This window comes from Prionailurus viverrinus, chromosome B4 (assembly GCF_022837055.1).
Source record: "Prionailurus viverrinus isolate Anna chromosome B4, UM_Priviv_1.0, whole genome shotgun sequence".
Lineage (NCBI taxonomy): Eukaryota > Metazoa > Chordata > Mammalia > Carnivora > Felidae > Prionailurus > Prionailurus viverrinus.
Genome location: NC_062567.1, coordinates 115276719 through 115282733, shown reverse-complemented (window position 1 = coordinate 115282733; position 6015 = coordinate 115276719).

Here is a 6015-nt window from a genome sequence, read left to right as displayed (position 1 = left end):
TCTTTTGACATAAGATGTGCTTCAAATAAATTTTGAAAAGTTCAATTTGTCTGAATGGAAAATGAAGCATAATTGATTTTTGACATTTTAATTTCAAGTGAGTTGGTTGTCAGATTTCACTTGAAAACGACCCACAATATCTACATCAAGGGCACATCAACTATCTTCAGCCATTATTGTTATTTTTCTATGTTCATAAATTTATCCTATTACTATAAGTGGTATCATTTGACATGTGTGAGGAAAGAAGAATTATGGTTAGTCATATTTCCAGTTTATTGCAAACCTAACAAACACCATTCATATTTTTAACAATCCCTACATGGATTCCATTGTTCAACGGTAAAATTAGAAATGATACTGAACCTCTACAGAGGTCAAGGTTATCATATTAGATGTTGCATCCACAGAAAGGATTAATGGCCTCTGCCCACTGAGGAGAGAAACCTGGAGACAAAATCATCCCCATTCTATGTAATATTTATAATAGTGGTAGGAAATGAACATGATTGCTTTTAGGTCATGGGAAAATGTCACAAAAGAGGTGACATGTGAGAAGTGTCCTGAAGGATTCATAGGAGCTTGCCAGGCAGAAGGAACAGTGGGCTCTCTCTGGAACCAGAGACTGGAAAATCAGGGGCAGGGTGTGTGGAAAGGCATGGTCTTTGCTGTGGCATCCTGGTCCTTCTTTGAAGGACACCAAAGACCATGGCTTTTTCCCCTACGGACAGTTAGATTTGCCTTTGGGTAGAAACAAATGTAATAGAGGTAGACACAACAGACAAGAAGGAATAGAGGAAGACAAAAATCCTAGTTAGGAGGCTCTTACAAAAATGTCAGCAAGGCATGCTGAAGCTCTAAAATCACAGCAGCTGGAACAGAGATAAGTCAAGAAGTTTATCAGTTACCTATTGCTGCACCATAAAAACACAAAAACTCTGAATGGCATATTATGGTATTTATGTTCATAGATCTGAAGGTCAGCTGGGCTGGATTAGGCTGGGTTTGACTGACCATCTTGACTGAGACAGCTCTCCTTCACATGTGTCATCTTCCTCTTGGAACCAGCAGCTAGCCCAGGCAGTTTTCGTGTGTGTGTGTGTCTGTGTGTGTGCTTGTGTGCATGTATGTGTTTAATGTCCACACTGGAAGCACAAGAGGTGTACTTCAAGAAGTACAAGGTGGTAACACAAAAGACCTCTTAAAGTTTAGGCTTGAAACTCACACACTATCACTTCTGCTTTATTGGCCACATAGCCAAACCCCAAGTCACAAGATGGGGGAAAATACCTTTTTACTGGTAGGAACTGTCAAGTCAAATGGCAAAAGGCAGGAAAACAGGTAGGGTAGTTGATAATGGTGTTGATAATGCAATATATCACACTCTCCCTCTGGGCCACAGTTACTCATTTTCCTCCCAAATGTAATATGTGCTCACGCCCACCAGTGGATTCTCAAAAGCCACATCCAATCACATTCCAAGTTTAGGATCTTGCAATCTACATTAGATCCAGATGTGTCTCATTTAGAAAAGAACAACAGTTGCTCTTTGTTCAGAGAATACCAAACAAAAGAATGAGTTATCTGCCCTCACCCCGCCATCACTCACACACACACACACACACACACACACACACACACACAGAGTTTACAAACAGTGGTGAAGATGAGGCAGGATAACTGCAACAAACATTCCTCTTGAAGAACAATGGGAGGCTCTTAGCAGTTGTGAAATCCCACCGGGCAAATGTTGCTCTGTGGATGAAGAATGTGTCTTGATGAGGCCTGGGTTCTGTTCCCTGGGAGTGCCTCCCCCATCCATAATTCTCTATTGTTTTTGACTCTGTTCTTTGAGATGTCTTTCCTTTTCATCCTCCTCCTCAACCACTTCTGAAAAAGGCTGGAAGATATGCCATTTTAACAACTTAAAAAATATTTTTGAAAAGCTTCAATCTCTTTTAGTCCTAGATGGCAGGGCTTTTGCTAATTCAGCTGTCTAAAACAATTTGTGATTTTCTGTGTATTTGATTCCACAGTCTACCCTGTGTGCCAAAAGCCAGAAGTCACACCCACAATTCTTTGCTAGACATGCTTTTCTCTCACTCTTAATTACTGCTACTAAGCACATTTGACTAATGCGGGACAATACTCTTAAGCTTCATAAATGCCCTTTTTCCAGTTGAAAAGGTATACTGTCAGGCTCTCCATTTTCTGTCTCAGTCTCTTTTATACAATTAAAAATTATTGAGGACTCCAAAGAGTTTACCTTAGAAAATCCTAGAAAGTACAAGAACGCACAATTACCCACTCCATTGAATACCAGGGCAATGATATTCACTTGTCATGTAACCTCTGGAAAACTCCACTGTGCTCATGAGAAAATAAGAGCAAAAAAGACATCCTAGTACTATTATGAAAATAATTTGATCTCATGGGACCCCAAAAGGACCTTGGAGATTCCCAGGGATCACCGAACCACATTTTGAGAATTCTTGGTCTAGACACCTTTATTTCCACAGGTTCATGACAGTTTCTATACATACCCACACCCTTGATTTTCCTACAAATAACATGAATCTAGGCATACAATATCTTTGTATCACCGTAGTCTTTAAGAGCTCCATTTATCTAAGATAAGAATGTGGAACTTGATACCTCAATACATAAAATAATTCTTTACTAGAAATATTTGAGATAAGAAAAAGTGATTATCTACAATACTAACTTGTCTGGCATTCTGTCAACTTCAACCGCAAAATACTATATCTAAACAACAGTAAGATTAGAACTCTGAAAAGATCTACAGAGTTGAAGAGACAAAAATTAAGAGGTCATGACTCGCTACGTAAGATAGACCTCAACGGAACCCCAAGGGTTTGGTTAAAACTCTGAAGGATTATACCACAAAAATAAGAATAAACCAGGGGCTTAAAACTCAACTTGTAATCACCTCATCCCTAGCTGCCTGCAATAGTGAAAAATAAATCTCTGAAAGATAATAGCATTCAAAGACTCAGAGTATTTCTACAATTTTTTGTAACAATGTCAATCACTCAGTAAAGAAATATACAAGACCAGAAGGCACAATGTGACCAAAAACGGAGAGAAATAAAATGGAAACAAATCCATAGGATATTCAGATATTAGAGTTATCAGACACAGACTTTAAAATGACTAGGATGAATACATTTAAGGAATTAAATTATAAGATTTCCACAGAGAATTAAAGAACTAATTGGAAATTCTAGACTGAAAAAATGAAACAGGTGATGTTAAATACTTACCAGATTAGATTAGGTACACAGTGAATTAGACATAGCTGAAGAGAAAAAGTTTCTGCTAAAATTTTTATTGGGATTGTACTGAATCTGTAAATCAACATGGAAAGAAATGACATTTAACAACACTGAGCCCTCCAATCTATGAATATGGCATCTGTTTATTTAGGTTTTCTCCCAGTAATGTTTTATAGAATTCAGTGTACAGGTCTTTCATAATTTACCAAATTTATACCTAAGTATGTCATATTTTTTGATGCTAGTATAAATAGTATTGATTTTTCATTTCAATTTTTTGTCAGTATATAGAAACTCAATTGATTTTTGTATATTGACCATGTATACAGTAACCTTGTTACTCACTTATTTTTAGAATCTTTGTATCCCATAGGTTCTCCGTGGAGCCCAATGTGTCAGTGTGAAGAGACTTTTACTTCTTCCTTTACAATTTTTCTTCTTCTTGCCTAAATGTCTTGGCGAGAAACTCCAACATAATGTTTAAAAGAAGAGGATCATGGGCATCCTTGCTTTGTCTCTGATCTTGGGGAAAAGCATTTAGTCTTTCACCATTAAGTGCAAAGTTAGCTGCAGGTTTTTAAGATGCCCTTTACCAAGCTGAGGAAGTTCTCTTTTACTTTACCGAGAGTTTTTATTGGAAATGAATGTTGGATTTTGTCAAATGCCCTTTTTGTACTTACTTGAGATGATAATACGGTTTTCCTGTTAGTCTGTTAATGAGTAAATTACACTAATTTTCTAATGTTAGCCCAAATTTCCATTAACATAAACTTCACTAGGTCATATATTATCATTTTTACACCATGCTTAATTCAGATTGCTAACTTTTGTTTAGAACATTTGGATCTGTGTTGTGATGACTATTGGTTTGTCGTTTTCTTGTGATTTGGGGATCAAAGGAATGCTGGCATCAAAGGAGTGGGGATTATCCCCTCTTCCATTTCCTGGGCTTATCTGTGGAGAATTCGATATTTTCCTCCTTACGTATTGTGGTTTTTTAAAAAATTTATTTGTTATTTGTTTTTTGAGAGAGAGACAGAGAGCAAGCTGGGGAGGGTCAGAGAGAGAGAGGGAGACACAGAATCCAAAGCAGGCTCCAGGCTCTGAGCTCTCAGCACAGAATCTGATGTGGGGCTCAAACTCATGAACTGTGAGATCATGACCTGAGCCGAAGTTGGACGCTTAACTGACTGAGCCACCCAGGTGCCCCTCCTCCTTAAATATCTTTAAGAGTTCTAGCTAAATTTGGCTTTTTCTGTCAGAAATATCTGTACAATCTATATAGTGCTATCATTTTTCTCACTCCTAGTATTGGTAACTTATGTCTTCTTTCCTCATCAGTCTAAGATTTATCAATTTTGTTGCTTTCAGAGAGTTAGCTTCCAGTTTCACTGACTTTCTCAATAGATTTTCTTTTCTATTGCATTGATTTCTTCTCTAATCCTTTTTCCTTTCATCTGCTTATTTTGAGTTTCACTTGCTATTATTTTTCTAGGTTAAGGTGGAAGCTGAAGTTCTTGATTTGAATCCTTTCCTTTTCTAATATAGACACTTAATGATATAAATGTCCCTGTAAGTACTGCTTCAGCTGAATCCCATAACTTTTGATTGTTTTCATTTGCATTAAGTTCAACGCATTTTTATTTTTATATTTAAACCATTTATCTTTAAAGTAGATTTCATGGATTCAATATATAGTTGGATTAAAAAACTCAATCTGATCAGGGTAACTGACAATTTACACTTAATGTAATTATTGATATTGCTGTTTAAATCCACCATCCTACTGTTTTATTTTCTATTTGTCCCATTCATTGTTTCTTTTCTTCCTCTTTTGGATTGTTTTTTGTGGCTACGTTTTATCATCTTTGTTGGCTTATTAATTATGACTTTTTTCTTTTTATGGTTGCATTAGGGTTTACAGAATACATTCTTAACTTATCAATCTACTTTCAAGTAATACTATACTATCTCACAGTTAGTGTAAGAATTTTAGAGTACTACACTTACGTTTCCCTCCTCCCATCCTGGATACTGTTGTCAAACATTTCACTTTACATATGTTAACCACACAACATCTTGTCATTATCTTGGCTTCAAATCATTAATTATCCTTTAAGGATAATCTAAAATGAAAAAAAGTCTTACATATGTTCACATATTTACCATTTTTGGTCCTCTTTGTTACTTTGCATAGAAATAGGTTTCTATCTGGTACCATTTTCCTTCCGACTAAAGGCATTCTTTAACATTTCCTATAAAGCAAGTCTGCTTATGATGAATTCTTTCAGCATTTTGGGGTCTGAAACAGTTTTGATTTCATTTTCATTACCGAAAGATATTTTCACTGATATAGAATTCAAAATTGAGTCTTCTTTCAGTAATTTAAAGATGTTACTCCACTGTCTCTAACATTCTTATCTTTGTTCCTCTGTGTCTCTTAACTTCAGCAGGCTTAAGAATTTTCCTTTGCCACAAGTTTTAAGGAATTTGATTCTGATGGGTTTTGAAATAAACCCATTGATATTTGACCCAGTTGATATTTGAAAGCTGTCTCATATATTTTGTGTTTAAAAATTTTCAAATGGGTAACTCCAATCTCTATTATATTTTGGCCAGAGGCAAAAGTTCAATTTCACGTTTCCCATTTTTACCATATAAAAATTTTATTTTTTACACTTAGCTTTTAAATTCCATGATAAAAATGTTTCATCTACAC